This window comes from Ranitomeya variabilis, chromosome 3 (assembly GCF_051348905.1).
Source record: "Ranitomeya variabilis isolate aRanVar5 chromosome 3, aRanVar5.hap1, whole genome shotgun sequence".
Lineage (NCBI taxonomy): Eukaryota > Metazoa > Chordata > Amphibia > Anura > Dendrobatidae > Ranitomeya > Ranitomeya variabilis.
Window position 1 is genome coordinate 142,599,715 of NC_135234.1, and position 15,634 is coordinate 142,615,348.

A 15,634-nucleotide genomic window follows, 5' to 3' on the forward strand; every position below is an offset into this window, starting at 1 on the left:
GAAGTTTTGGCACATGGGCTGTGAAGACACTATTTCATTTTGTAAAAACAGGACCCCACATTGGGGAATTGGGCTTTACATTACATTGAGCCTACTTCTTAAGTCTGTCTCCTGCAATGTGTCCTTTAACTGCCACTAGATGACCAGGGTGCACGTGCTCAGTACTGTTATAGGCCGGTGATTTTTGGGCACAGGGAGCTGTGAAGGCACTATTTCATTTTGTAAAAACAGGACCCCACATTGGAGAATTGGGCATCACATTCCATTGGGCCTACTTCTTAAGTCTGTCTCCTGCAATGTGTCCTTTAACTGCCACTAGATGACTAGGGTGCACATGCTCAGTACTGTTATAGGCCGATGATTTTTGGGCACGGGGGCTGTGAAGGCACTATTTCATTTTGTAAAAACAGGACCCCACATTGGGGAATTGGGCATTACATTACATTGGGACTGCTTTTTAACTCAGTCTCCTGCATTGTGTCCTGTACCTGCCTCTAGATCACAAGGTTGAAGGTGCTCTGTATGGTTCACTTTGGGCTAGGGGGCTGTGATGGCACTATTTTAATCAGTCCAAAAAGGACCCCACATTGGGGAATTGGGCATGGCATTCCATTGGGCCTACTTCTTAACTCTGTCTGATGCAATGTCTCTTGTTTAACTGCCACTAGATCACCAGGGTGAATGTGCTTTGTACTGTTATAGGCCGGTGAAGTTTGGTCAAGGGGGACTGTGTTGGCACTAGTCTATTTTTACAAAAAAGTTCCCCAGATTGCTGAAACCACATCCTTTTTGGCAAACATTTCATAACATTTGTGTACCTTAAAGAGCTCACTTGAAAAGCTCCTTTTTGTGTTGCCTGGTTGCTAACATTGAACACAATACACTTCATATAAATTTGATAAAGTAATGCTGTTACTTTGCCTCAATAGTTCATTAAAAATATAGCTTTGTCCACTTTATTAGTTTCTGTCCTTGCGAGCCTTAACTTTGTCTGCCTCAAATGTACAAATGGAAAATATACAAATGGTGATTTGTAAACAAGATTGAAATACTGTATACTGAATTCATTCAATCACATAGCTGCATTTCTTGTAAAACATTTAGAGATGTGACAGACAATGCTCATAGTGACACAATCTTGATAAATGTTTGTTTATTCACTTCACAAACATTAAGGTTTACTGAAACTATGCCGGTGGTAGTTTTATCTAAATCCTTGTGGGGTTCTCTGTCTTGGTGTTACTTCTCTGATATTCCAGACGGATGATGTTTAAAAGCCTCTTGGTGATTATCTAACTATACTGTTTGTAGTTAATTTTCATATATACGTAATCACTATATTTATTTAATCCTATATGTACTTATTAACCTGTGTATGTTAACACATACAAAAGTGTACGCAATCACACTATTCAATCATACTATTCCTTGAATTTTGTAGTTTGCAATAAAATTGCCTTGTGTTTCAAATATTTGTTTTTTTAAAGCTGTATCTGAACCTTAGTGTTAAAAACATGTCAAATAAAATTGCAAAATTCTCCTGTTAATAATTGTGCAAAGAGGGAACCATCATACCATTAAAAAATACAAGTGAATTTTCCTGGGCCCATGCAGTATGTGGGTTCCAAGGCCTAATGGGGTACATATGATCATGCAGCAGCGCTCGCCTTCCTGCCAATATATAAAACAAAGGAGTGTGGAGCACAAAATTCATATTGTGAAGTGGATTTTCCTTGTCCCATCCAGAATGTGGATTCCAAGGCCTAATGGGGTGCATATGACTATGCAGCAGGGCTCGCCTTCCTGCCAATGTATAAAACAAAGGAGTATGGAGCACAAAATGCATATTGTGAAGTGGATTTTCCTGGGCCTATCCACTATGTGGGTTCCAAGGCCTAATGGGGTGCATATGACTGACTATGTAGCAGAGCTCGCCTTCCTGCCAATGTATAAAACAAAAGATTATGGAGCACAAAATGCATATTTTGAAGTGGATTTTATTGGGCCCATCCAGTATGTGGGTTCCAAGGTCTAATGGGGTGCATATGACTGACTATGTAGCAGGGCTCGCCTTCCTGCCAATGTATAAAACAAAGGAGTATGGAGCACAAAATGCATATTGTGAAGTGGATTTTCCTGGGCCCATCCACTATGTGGGTTCCAAGGCCTAATGGTGTGCATATGACTGACTATGTAACAGGGCTGGCCTTCCTGCCAATGTATAAAACAAAAGATTATGGAGCACAAAATGCATATTTTGAAGTGGATTTTATTGGGCCCATCCAGTATGTGGGTTCCAAGGTCTAATGGGGTGCATATGACTGAATATGTAGCAGGGCTCGCCTTCCTGCCAATGTATAAAACAAAGGAGTATGGAGCACAAAATGCATATTGTGAAGTGGATTTTCCTGGGCCCATCCACTATGTGGGTTCCAAGGCCTAATGGGGTGCATATGACTGACTATGTAGCAGGGCTCGCCTTCCTGCCAATGTATAAAACAAACGAGTATGGAACACAAAATCACAAAATGCATATTGTGAAGTGGATTTTCCTGGGCCCATCCAGTATGTGGGTTCCAAGGCTTAATGGGGTGCATATGACTATGCAGCAGGGCTCGCCTTCCTGCCAATGTATACAATAAAGGAGTATGGAGCACAAAATGCATATTGTGAAGTGGATTTTAATGGGCCCATCCAGTATGTGGGTTTCAATGCATAATGGGGTGCATATGACTATGCAGCAGGGCTCGCCTTCCTGCCAATGTATAAAACAAAGGAGTATGGAGCACAAAATGCATATTGTGAAGTGGATTTTCCTGGGCCCATCCACTATGTGGGTTCCAAGGCCTAATGTGGTGCATATGACTATGCAGCAGGGCTTGCCTTCCTGCCCATGTATAAAACAAAGGAGTAAGGAGCACAAAATGCATATTGTGAAGTGTATTTTAATGGGCCCATCCAGTATGTGGGTTTCAATGCATAATGGGGTGCATATGACTATGCAGCAGGGCTCGCCTTCCTGCCAATGTATAAAACAAAGAAGTATGGAGAAAAAATGCATATTGTGAAGTGGATTTTAATGGGCCCATCCACTATGTGGGTTCCAAGGCCTAATTTGGTGCATATGACAGACTATGCAGCAGGACTCGCCTTCCTGCCAATGTATAAAATAAAGGAGTATGGAGCACAAAATGCATATTGTGAAGTGGATTTCCTGTGCCCATCCAGTATGTGGATTCCAAGGCCTAATGGGGTGCATATGACCATGCAGCAGGGCTTGTCTTCCTGCCATTGTATAAAACAAAGGAGTATGGAGCACAAAATGCATATTGTGAAGTGGATTTCCTGTGCCCATCTAGTATGTGGAATCTAAGGCCTAATGTGGTGCATATGACTGACTATGCAGCAGGGCTCGCCTTCCTGCCAATGTATAAAACTAAGAGTATGGAGCACAAAATGCATATTGTAAAATGGATTTTAATGGGCCCATCCAGTATGTGGGTTTCAATGCCTAATGGGGTGCATATGACTATGCCGCAGGGCTCGCCTTCCTGTCAATGTATAAAGCAAAGGAGTATGGAGCACAAAACTCATATTGTGAAGTGGATTTTCCTGGGCCCATCCAGTATGTGGGTTCCAAGGCCTAACAGGGTGCCTATGACTATGCAGCAGGGCTCGCCTTCCTGCCAATGTATAAAGCAAAGGACTATGGAGCACAAAATGCATATTGTCAAGTGGATTTTCCTGGGCCCATCCACTATGTGGGTTCAAAGGATTATTGGGGTGCATATGAATTGGTAGCAGGGCAGGCCTTGAATTCAATGCAATACTTTTTCAGGAGTCCTACCTGGACATCTTATGACAGGGGTATTGTGGTGCATCATAATTCTTGGCAGCCCATCCACTCACAGCATAGGCTACAACAGCTTAGGAGACCCACTGTTTCATAATGGCCGTTTAAGAAGATTAATGCCGCCTGATGCACCAGTAAAAATAGGCTCTGTGACTTTAAGAGTCCCTCCTTCGTAAATGAAACAAGATGGGTCTGCTATTGTGTCACACACCACATGGCCAGCTAGGAGTGTTAAATGTTACAATGACATTTCCCAGTGAATGCATTTATAGTGGTTGAAAGCAATGTTAAAGTTGAAAAATGCTTCAAAAATGCTGTGTCTGAACTAAGTCTAAGTGGGAGAGGAAATTTTCGGTCTGGGGTTAAATATTTGGCCTTACTGGCAAGTCATTAACCTGCAAAGGATGTACCTTGACATATTTCCAAGCAAAACCCGTTCTGGTTTCGTTTTCATGTGTTTTTTGGGGCACCGGGAAAAATGGCATGAATCTCTAAAAAAAAAAATGATTAAAGCTGTGAACTAGGAGTCAGGAATGCTTCCAGAGGCGATCTCCATGAGGTTCCTGTGTCATTTGAGCAGTGTTTCCATCTTTTTCAGATGTTTTCAGACCTTAAAAGGAACCCCGGGAGGGATCGCGGTAAAAATATTCTGGTCTCCCTTAGACTTACATTGGGCTCGTTGTTCTGGCCGAGTACCCAAGTATTCCAATTTGCTCAACCCGAGCAACGAGCACCCGAGCATTTTAGTGCTCGCCCATCACTAATCATGAGCAGCCTCTACTCCTCGTGTGGCCCTCAGAGGTTCCAGGACGCCTGCTGCAAGGAGTTGATGGAACAGATCGCCCTCTCCAAGTACAACACTAAAACACACCGTATAGATGATATCGCCTGGAACATGTCTACAGCGTCCACCTTCAAGAAGGCTGACAGAAGCGAGATCAGCTTTGTGGACTACTATAAGAACCAATACAATGAACAAGTGAAAGACATGATTCAGCTGCTAATCGTGAACATCCCCCGGAGGCCCAAGCCGGGAGCCACAGACGAAGGCATCGTACTGGTGCTAGAGTTCTGTAACCTAACTGGTCTGACCGATAGAATGAGAAACCACTTCAACATCATGAAAGACCTGGCAGTTCACACCTGCTTACCACCATAACAGAGGGAGCGGCAAGTTGCGAAGTTCATGAACTACATACACAAGAATGAGAGCGTACAGAAAGAGCTATGTGACTGGGGGCTGAATTTTCGATACTGAACTCTTACAGTTCGAAGGGAGAATCGCACCTCCGGAATTAAATCCTGCAAAAAGACAAATCTGCTGAATATAATCCACAGTTTGCTAATTGGTTGTGAGGGCTGAGGGGTCCCGTCCTGATCAGCCCCTGAGATATGAATAACTGGCTACTCTTTTACACCCGGAGAAATTAGGATGCAGTGAACACTCTTCTGCAGAACATGTTCAATATCACACAGCAAATGCACATGAAGATGAATCGGGTGGTGTTGGTTAAAGTCGAGAAATTTTTGAAGGGGTTTTGGTGAATTTTTAGAAAACAGAAAAAAAGAGTAGAACAAGGCTAGCAGACAGAACTATGCAACTTATGCCTGCGAAGCTACAATTTTTTCACCACAGATACACCAGGCCTAAGCCTGACATAACAGACTGTATAATTTATTTTTTTTATTAAAAAAATAAATACTGAGTAGACCAAAGGTAGCAGACAGAAGAATGCAACATATGCCTCCAAAGCACGGATTTTGACACCACTGATACACCAGGCGTCAGCCAGAGATAACAGACTGATCAAAATGTGGCCTTGTTTTTTTGGGCACACCAAAATTGTGTCAAAAAGTTGGCTATGACATCCAAAAATAAAATTGGAGTACTACAATTTTAAGATATTTAGCGCAATGATATGTGATGCGTGTGGCATACAACTCACAGTGATAAATATAACAACTGGAGCTAAATATTTGGTGCCGGCTAAAGTTTTTTGGGGCAGCAAAATGGTGTCCAAAAATGTTGTAAGATACTACAGAATATTAGATAGTATCCCCCATAAAAGGGCAGATTTTTAGGCCCACTCACATCTGATGCCTGGGCCCCCCCCCAAAATAGGTTAAAAATTATATTTTCACGCTCTTATATTGCAATGACCTGGTTGTAGTCCGCAGCGTGACCAAGCAAATAAATGTTGAAAAAGGGGGCTATGGATTGCTTTATAATAAAATGAGCAGGTATAAGGTGAAAAAAAGGCCACAGAAAACTGCAGCTAGGTATATATTAATTAAGCAGCAGAGGAAAGTAATGGAGCCTTTTAATGCATGCAGATAGATCTATAGACTCACATACAGTGCCTGCAAGCCTTGCACTGATGTAGATATGTGCACATAGACTCCCCTGCCCAGCTAGCACAATGAAAAACTAGGCCCAATGTTAAGGAGCGGGTCTACTAGACTTGTAATGCCCATACATGAAGAGCATGGGCAGAGAAACATTTCCCCATGGGTGTACCTTTTTTAAAAATTTTATATGGACAGCATATGGACAGCATAGATAGGCATGGCAAAAATTGGACTGCCTGTAGCAGCACAGAATATGATAACCCTGGTGATCTAGTGGCGGAGAATGACTAGACATAATGATGAAATCAAACAAATAAATAAAAAGTTAATCCACCTCTGACAGAAAGTAACAAAAGGGAGGGGAGAATACAGGTTCATAGATTTGAAGCCAGAATGTGTCCAACGAGATATGTTTGTCCCTAGCAACAACTCAGAGACAGGGATATAAATAAAAATATAATATAATAGTATTTCAATACTTTTCTATTGTAGAGGTATAAAGTATCTCATTAGAGGATGGTCCAGAGACATGAAAAATAGAAAATCTACAAATAAATGGGAAGAATATAAAAGAGCTCATCTTTACGACATTTCCCTCTGGGGGACTAACATGTGTTTTGGTTTCAAATTGGTAATGGGCGTCATAAAAACATCCTTGCACAAAAATGGAATGGCTGTAATAGCATGCAACAAGTTCACAATGGTATTCTAGTTACAGAGAATGATGAGATGTGGAGGAAGGCCTTATTAAAAACTAGGTCCAATGTAAAGGAGTGTGTCTCCTAGACTTGTAATGCCCATACACGCAGTGCATGGGCTGACAAACATTTCCCAAAGGGGGATACATTTTTTAAAAATATACTATGAGTATCATAGACACCCTTGCCAAAAATTGGACTGCAGCACAGAACACGTTAAGCGTGGTGATGTAGTGGTGGAGAATGAGAAGACATTGCTGAAGGCCTCATTAAATACTGGGCCCAATGTAAAGGAGTGTGTCTCCTAGATTTGTAATGCCCATACACAGAGTGTGCAGCACCCCAGAGTCCTGGTCGTTGCAGTACTGATGCTCCGCCGCTAAGGGGGGCTATGGTACGTCTGATGGCACTGAAGGAGTTCACCTGACCAGGTATCACAGACACCAATGCACTTCACAGTCTGGCCTCCAGGAGGAGCTAAGGGCACTATGTATTAGGCCACTCCTCACAATCTGGTAAAACTGGGGGTTAGGTAGGAAGTTAGTTAGAAGCTGACTGGGTTGGAACCAGGCAACATCCTGTGGCAGAGGGTGTTGCAGGGGAAGATGATTCAGAGGGGTCCCTGTCAGGGGTGGGATCCTGACAGAGGCCTAGCGAACAGAAAGAATGTTACGGGACCGCGCCTGCACTTCGTTGCTGCGGTACCCCAAGAAAGGACAAGAAGTGAGGTTTATTGTGCTGAGTGAGAAACGAGATCAATGCAACAAGGAGAAACACCAGTAGGAGTCGTGCTGTAAGTCGAGGCAACATCCTACTGAGGCGCGCAGCAGGTGTCCGGAATGCCGAGGAAGTATTAAGCTCCAGGCCTTACTTCAAACCTACGGCAGGACAGTCAGTTATAGGCGGGCTGTCTCACTCAAATCACCTAAGAAGACATAGGGGGCAACATTTGGAGAGGGGCGACTCTAGGGTCCCGGAAGAACTTCGAGCCTACCCATCATATGGGTGCATCCTAGCCATATCATCTGGGGGACGAAGCAGAATATCATAATCGAGTTGTGAGGGAACTTCAGAAACAGACACAACAGTTGTGGGGACTATCCCGTAAGCACAGCAGGGGAGGACCACAACACACAAGCGCTAGAAGGTAGGCACAGATTTCCACCTGCAAAGGGAACCTTGGAGGTGCCATCAGACCGGCCGGACTTGCACAGCCCGGTTAACCGTATTCCGGACTGAGGATCCTGAAGCCTTCAGTAAAGAGGTAAAGAGACTGCAATCTGGTGTCCTCGTTATTTACTGCGACCTGCACCGCACCACCACAACATCACCACCATCCACACCTTTCATTGGACGCCCCTCAGCAGGGTCACGGACCGGGTCTAGCCACCGTGACAACCCCAGAACAGAGACTCAGAGGCCCGGTACCGGGTACCCCTTGGCCCTGCGGCAGTGGGGGCGCTCCAAGTGCATGGGCTGACAATCATTTCCCAAAGGGGATACATTTCTAACAAATATACTATGGGCATCATAGACACCCTTGACAAAAATTGGACTGCCTGTAGCGGCACAGAAGACGTTAAAGGGAATCTGTCACCCCCTTGGCATTTTTAACTAAAAGAGCCACCTTGTGCAGCACTAATGCTGCATTCTGTGAAGGTGGCTCTTCTTTTTGTGGTCCCTTCCAAAGCTGAAATATTACTTTTTATAATTTGCGCACCAGACCTTTAGTCTGTCCGGGGGCACATCTTTTTCCCCTGACGCAACCGCCTCCCAGTCATCACTCAGTCCCTCTGTGCGTCGGGTGCCGCCTCCTCTGCCTTCAGTAACGTACCCGGCACCTGCGCTGTGCTTTCCTTTTTCAGGCAAACGGCGCGTGCCTGAAAAACCAACAACAGGTGCAGGGCTAGAGGCATCTTCACATGAACGGTAGACTGGGGATTGGCTTCTACACAAAACAGTGGAAGAAGCAGTGGTGTCACCTGCAGACAGTGTTCCTGGAGCCTGGGGTTTGGCCCACAAAGTTGGGTGCTTTTCTACCATGTGCCTGATCATACTGGTGGTGGTCAGGCTGGTAGTTTTGGTACAGGTGCTGATGCGGGCATGGCAGGAGTTGCAAATGGCATGTTTGGGGTTATCGGCAGAGTATCTTTAAAAAATCCTGACTCGGGAAGATCTGACAGTTGGAATGACAACTTCCCTCATGTTGGTGTTACGGGGAATGGATGCACGCTTTCTGTCTGTGGCCACCTCACTGCTTCTTCCTGCCTGTTGGGGTGATTTGCCTCCTTCCCCATGTGTACTGCTGTCCTCACTCTGCATGTCTTCCTGCCAGATTGGGTCAGTCACTATTGCTTCCACCACCTCGTCTTCCACATCTGCACCCTGCTCCTCCTCCTGACTTTCTGGCAATTGTGTCTCATCATCATCCACCTCTTGTGACACTTTCCCACCATTGCCTTCATGTGACCGTGGCTGGTCAAAGCTTTGGACATCACTACATGTGATCTCATCTTGCTGCACTTCAAGTTGACAGGCCGAGAGTACGAAATCTTGAAAGGGAAAACTGAACAGCTCTTCGTAGTGTTGTCTCAGGGCACTCAGCATGGTGGGAGGAAGGAGGATCAGGGTGAGGAATATCTGGTCCACACTCATGTCTCCTCAGACTTGACCATGTGGAAGACATGGTGGTGGTGGTGGTGGTGGCTAAGTGACTGGAAGCATTATCGGCTATCCAACCAATAACCGTTTCACACTGCTCTGGCTTCAATAGTGGTGTGCTGCAATTCCCTAGAAAATGGGACAGGAATGTCAAGCAAGAAAACGTGGGTCTTTGTTGTGGCCCACTTTCAGCTTTTCCACCACAGATACCACAGGCCTCAGCCTGACATAACAGACTGTATATATTTTTTTTTTGCCTTTTAAAAATAAAGAGTGAAACAAGGCTAGCAGACAGAACTATGAAACTTATGCCTGCGAAGCTAGGATTTTTCCACCACAAAAACACAAGGCCTCAGCCCAACATAACAGACTGTATAATTTTTTTTGGGGGGTTGGAGAATTTTTTAAATAAAAAAAGAGTGGAACAAGGCTAGCAGACAGAACTATGAAACTTATGCCTGCAAAGTTACTAATTTTCCATAACAGATACACAATGCCTCAGCCTGACATAACAGACTTTATAAAATATTTTTTTAAGTGAATTTTTGAAAAAAAAAAGAAAAAATAGGAAAACAAGGCTAGCACACAGAAATATGATATGTATGCCTGAGAAACTACAATTTTTCCACCACTGATACACCAGGCCGCAGCCACAGATAACAGACTATTTTTTTTTTCTCTTGTATGTGAAATTTGGCAAAAAATTAAAAATGAGTACAACAACGCTAGCGGACAGAACTATGAAACTTATGCCTGCGAAGCTATGATTTTTCCACCACAGATACACAAGGCCTCAGCCTGACATAACAGACTGGATAATTTTTTTGGGGGAGGGGGAGTTTGGAAAATTTTTAAAATAAAAAAAAAGAGTGGAACAAGGCTAGCAGACAGAACCATGCAACTTATGCCTGCAAAGCTACAATTTTTCCACCACAGATCCAACAGGCCTCAGCCTGACATGACAAACTGTATACATTTTTTTTTTTGGGGGGTTGAGAATTTTTAAAATAAAAAGGAGTGGAACAAGTTATTACTTGAAAAGATTAGTTCTTTTTTATTACTAGGGTCTTTCAATGAACTTTACCAACATGAACTTTGTATAGCTCATATTAAATAACATATATGTACAACATATATCGCTACATCCTTGGTCAACAGATTTTGAATTTGATTTAATTGGATGCATGAACTTTTGGTAAATTGCTTGCATTTATTGAAATTAGCATATATTTTTCAAAGCAACTATATATTTTGTCAGGACAGTATAATGATTTTAAAATCTATACACGAAGATTACTGGGATTGTGATTATTAACAGGCTATATATTATATCATAATGTAACACAATTACATGCATACACAATCTTTGTCAAAACAGTTATGCTAATGTAAAGCTTTGCTGTTACAGGGAGAAATTGGAAAATTGGAATATAAATCACAGCAGATAATTTGATAGCAGGAAAGTTTTTTTCTCAGTGGTCTGGATGATTTCCTGTTGTTGTTTGGTCTTGGGCATTTATTTACTTAATATTGTAAAGCAGCAGGACTACGTAATTACAGCAATCAGTCTATGAACATATTCATCTGTTGAAAACTGTGTGGAGTAAATGAACCAAAGAGATATCCAGCAGTGATTTTTTTTGTCATTTTGTTAAAAAATATTATTTGATCCATGAAGTGTTATGGAAAACATGTTATTTTATTTAGTCATTAATTATATAAATATTAAAACAGGTATATACAATGTTTTTAGCATGAATTTGTTTCTTGTTATACTTGTATCTTACATAAACCACCTAAAATATGTCGCATTAATCTCATTAGTGAACAAGAAAATGTCAATACTGATATGATTGTTTTTATTTTCAGAACGTTTTATTAGAAAAATGTAATTGAACCTAATCATGATCAAAAAGAAGATTGTATATTCAGAAAAATCAATAACATGAACCAAACATTTTCTTCATATAGATGTTTGGTCTTTTGCTATGTATTATTTAAAAGCCTTGTTTGTGCATTCTCTTTAATATACATGCTTTTTTTTACACACCTACAGAATGCTGCTTCTTACCTATGAAAGAGTTGTTGTGTGTTTATAATTTAGACTTGCATTCTTAGTTTTATACATATTTATGATTACGGCAAAAATGTGTTCATACATTTTGTCCAAAGTAAGAATCGAAGTACTCTAGACCACATTTTTTTGTTAAGTCTTTGCCATAGTTTATAGTCAGCACCAAAATTCATAGTTTCAATATGTTAATTAATATGCACAAAGAAGTGGACATGACTTATGATACAGTACCTAAACATCCCTGCACTTTGCTTCCTCCGTCTGTGTATATATATATATATATATATATATATATATATATATATATATATATATAGTATTTGATACACGGACAATTTTGCACGTTTTCGCACCTACAAAAAATGGAGAGGTCTGTAATTTTTATCATAGGGATCACATACAAAATAAATGCAAAAGAAGACCATATGAAAGAAAGCGTAATAGCATAGTATACCAAATTTTATTATGAATAATGTATAAAAACAAACCAAAAAATGAAAAGATAATAATAATAAACAGCTGAACCAAGTGATGGCTCTGGAAGGAGTATGCCATATTTAGAAAAGGTAAACTCATGAACAGTTGTTATTTTGCAAAAAATGCCCTGGAAGAATTAAATGTACAATAAGCCAAATCAAAGTACAAACTGTCTCAACTGCGAAGCATGGTGGGTCAAACATCATACTTTTGGGGTGCTTTTGTGCAAAGGCGACAGGATCAATGCACCATGTTGAAGGAAGAATGCATGGGGTCAAGTATTGCAAGATTTTGGCCAACAACAACCTCCCTCCCATAGTAAGAGCATTGAAAATGAGTCATGGCTGGGTCTTCCAGCATGACAATGACATGAAATACACAGCCAGGGCAACTAAGGAGTATCTCCTTAAGGCCGGGGACACACACAACGTATAAAAAAACGGTCCGTTTTTCACGATCGAGAATCGCACTAATGTTAACAAAACAGTGATCCGTGTGCAGTGCGAGAGTGCGAGGATGCGTTTTTCTCGCATCAAATGATCCGTTGGACATCCGTGTGACATCCGTATGCCATCCGTCTTGTGAGATTTTCACTCAAGCTTGCAAAATGGACATATAACAGTTTTTTTCACCTGAAAAAATTTAAATCATCAACAAGAACATTATTTAATGGCCCAAAAACAGGTGCCAGACACCAATCTATGCAGCAGAGTCCCTGCTTGTGTTGGTGCACTTCTGCTTGATGAGCAACATGTCGGATCTACTGACTTTTAACACCACAGAGCGTGTGCTTTACAACTGGGTACTTTCCCAACGTTTTGGAGAGCCATACCCAGTTATTGTAGATCCGAGGAGGTGGAGACGGATGTGGGTACATCCACTTTTGAAGCAACGGATCAATAAAGGCCATTTCCACCATCTGTATGCTGCTCTGAGGACAAATCCAGACAAGTTCTTCAACTATTGTCGGATGAGGATCCAAACGTTTGATATTTTGTTGGAGATTTTGCGACCAGGGATCACCAAGAAGGACACCAGGATGCGCAACTCAATTTCTGCAGAGGAGCGCCTTATCCTTACTTTACGGTATGTATCCTCTGTTTACAAACAATGTTTTGTCTTTAATGGTCTTACCCATTTTGAAAATTAGCTAATTAACTGGTTATGAAACTTCAACATCATTTTGGCTTCTTTTATAATATTTAAGTTTATCGAACATCAAAGCCATCGCATGTCCTTAATGTTTGATTAATCATGGCATATTATTTATCTAATTGTAGTTTTGGCCCATATAACACTGTAATGTGTTAATTTGGTATTTAGCAAACAAAATTCTCGTTTTTCTTTTAGCTTCCTTGCCACTGGACTATCATATGCGGCACTGCATTTAGAGTTTTTACTTGGCAAATCTACAATTTCTGGAATTGTGCGGGATACATGCACGGAAATATGGAGAAGACTCCATCAAGAGGTGATGCCTGAGCCTAAAATCTCCGATTGGTTACGTATTGCCCAAGGATTTCAGGACACCTGCCAGTTTCCGCACTGTATTGGGGCTCTGGACGGAAAGCACATCCGTGTGCGTAAGCCGCCAGGATCAGGGACCCAATTCTATAATTATAAACAATTTTTCTCTGTAGTGCTGTTGGCCCTAGTCGACAGCAACTACAGGTTTATAATTGTAGATATTGGGGCCTATGGGAGAACTGGAGACTCTAGAGTCTTCAGTTCTTCCATTATGGGTCGGCGGCTGCGCAACAATGATTTGGATCTCCCACCCCCAAGTCACCTACCAGGGGCGAATTTGGATGCGGTGCCTTACATGATGGTAGCAGATGAGGCGTTTCAATTATCAAGGAACGTCATGAGGCCATATCCACGGAGAGGCCTGGACTACCGGCGTAGAATTTTTAATTTGCGCCTTTCCCGTGTCCGCCGTCTTGTAGAGTGTTCATTCGGCATTCTCACTGCAAAATGGCGGGTACTTCAGTCCGCAATACAACTGAGTGAAGGCAATGTCAATGGTGTGATCAAAGCATGTGTTGTTCTTCACAACTTTACTAGATACCATGATTGCCCATCATCTGCTGCTGATGAAATTGATTATGCAAATACTGTCTTGTCTACTTCACGTGTTTTTCCTTCACGTCGTCAGCCCTCAGGCCTAAAAGTTTGTGATGTGTTAACAAATTATTTTGTGTCACCAGAGGGATCGACTGTTTGGCAAGACAATGCTCTTGTGCTTTAAAGTTTAGTTATGTTGTTAGTTAATAAATAGCATAATGTTCCTGTTTGAATTGTGTAGTATGTTTCTCCTTTAAAAATCTCTAAATTTGTTAAGTTGCCACATCATCTTTTTAGTCAGAAGAATACATAACACTCATATTTGGAAAAACAGTTTTACTGCTCAAAGCATATATATATTAGCCCAAAACATATTGACATCATATGTAATTGTAGGCATATTAACCAGAGGAAACCAGAAACCAGAACATGCCAAGGGCGCAAATAACTTAGCACATAAAAAAAACGAAATGACAGGCCAAAACCTTGTTAGAAGAAATTACAGGTTCTGGTATATTGGGGGTGGCGATGGTGATGGCGGGTGTCCAGCATGTGCGGAAATTGGCCTAGGTGGTGGACCAACCAGACTGTCAACCTGTGGTATGGCAGATATATATGTAGGGTGTTGTTGCAAGTTTCTATCCTGTGTGTGAGGTAAAACTTGATGTTGAGGGTAGAAGGGCATCAAGTCCTGTGTACTGTATTGACCCATTTGGTCATACCCCCCAATATGGCCATGTCGAGCAGACATATGTTGGGCCCAGCCTCCAAACATGTGTCTGTTCAAGTGGTCAGATTGGACATTTGCTGGATATTCTGTTTTGGTGTTGTTGGGTGCTTTGGCCAGGCTGTTGTTGTTGAGCTATACGTGGCAGGGGTGGTGCTGCGACTGTTTGGGTTTGTTCCTGTGGAAGGTCTTGCACCGCCAGAAGGTTTGTAGCTGACATTTGCCACCATTCGAGGTAGTTGAACACATGAGTCGGGTTGTTTGGGGGTGTTGCCGCATCAATCACAATTTGTAGACAACCTCTGGTCCGCAGCCTGAGCGAGCGTGGAATGGGGCGTAAATAGCAGGCAAGACTGCAGACGTACGCTTCCTCCCCATCGTCATGTGCAGCCCTGGACAAATAGTCCAACACCCCTGTATCCACTTGCCTCCTGGTGCCAGGGTTAGAAGCCACCCTTCTGCGCCGACCACGGTTTGGTCTTGTAGTAGGCTGTGGTGATGTATCCAGAGCCAAGGTTGGACTGCTGCTCTGGGCTCCTTCCTCAACCTCTGGATTGGCCTCCTGTGTGTCAGAAGACGCTGCTGCTGGTTGTGGTGGTGGTTGGTTGCTGCTTGGTGCTTGCCCTGATGGTCCAGCCATTTCGGAACCTTGACCAATGGGGTCAATCACCAACTCCGAGTCAGATGCAGTCTCCCTTTCTGTCAGATTTGACTCTGTTCTGGATTTCAAA

The 15,634-nt window shown here is 42.4% G+C and overlaps 1 pseudogene; it reads left to right on the forward strand.

The window, feature by feature from the left end:
• Positions 1-5,398, forward strand: part of LOC143817635 (piwi-like protein 1) — a 103,526-nt pseudogene extending 98,128 nt beyond the window's left edge.
• The last annotated feature ends 10,236 nt before the right edge of the window (positions 5,399-15,634 follow it).